Below are 786 nucleotides of genomic sequence, written 5' to 3' on the forward strand. Positions count from 1 at the left end.
GGTTTGTGGGGGGGGGAAAATCTGCCGCGTTGGGTGCCCGCTCCCATCCGTCCGGCGGAGTTCTCCGGGCGCCGGAGCTGCCCCACTCAACGGGGGGCTCGTGCCATGGGGAGGGGCAGCCGGGGGATTCTGACCGCTCGGACTTGAGATGTGCGGCCCTGGGAAAGATAATTATGGAAAGGACGCGCTTTCAGTCCTGCCATGGCGGGTCTCCCCCTCCCCCCTGTGCCCTGGAAGAAAACACCGCTTTTTTTATTTCTTTGTTCTTTCGTGGTTCGGCGTTATAATTATTGAGATTTCACTGCAGGGCAAAACGATCATTTGACAACGTAAGTGGGGAAAATAATTCTGGTGTTATCCAGCAGCCTGACTCGTATTATAATTACGGCACAACTCCTGCAGACTGAAGTGAGGGCAAAGAATTTCCTCCTATGCGGGTATTTGTCTCTTCAAGATTTCTCAGGATTGGATTGCGGGTGCGAGGGTTTTTTTCCCTCCCATATTTTTAATAACGCGAGGTTGTTGATGGATGGCGAAGGACCGAAGTACCTGTTGTTTTCCCCTTTGTTTTCATTAGGCATTTTCCATTTCTGTCATTCTCGGCGCTCATGATGGATTTTTATGAGCAAATATCTTGGTTAGAGCTATTCAGAAGTGTTTGCGCAGCAATGTCTACAGCGGCAATAGAACCCAATTAAAAAATCAGGGGAAATTGGATGAAACGCTGCCAATTAGCCCCTCTCAAAATGGGGGGCAATGATCGCTTGTGCTGTGCCGCCAGTGTCG

The sequence above is a fragment of the Egretta garzetta genome, unplaced genomic scaffold, assembly GCF_000687185.1.
Source record: "Egretta garzetta isolate BGI_Z169 unplaced genomic scaffold, ASM68718v1 scaffold134, whole genome shotgun sequence".
NCBI classification, from domain to species: domain Eukaryota; kingdom Metazoa; phylum Chordata; class Aves; order Pelecaniformes; family Ardeidae; genus Egretta; species Egretta garzetta.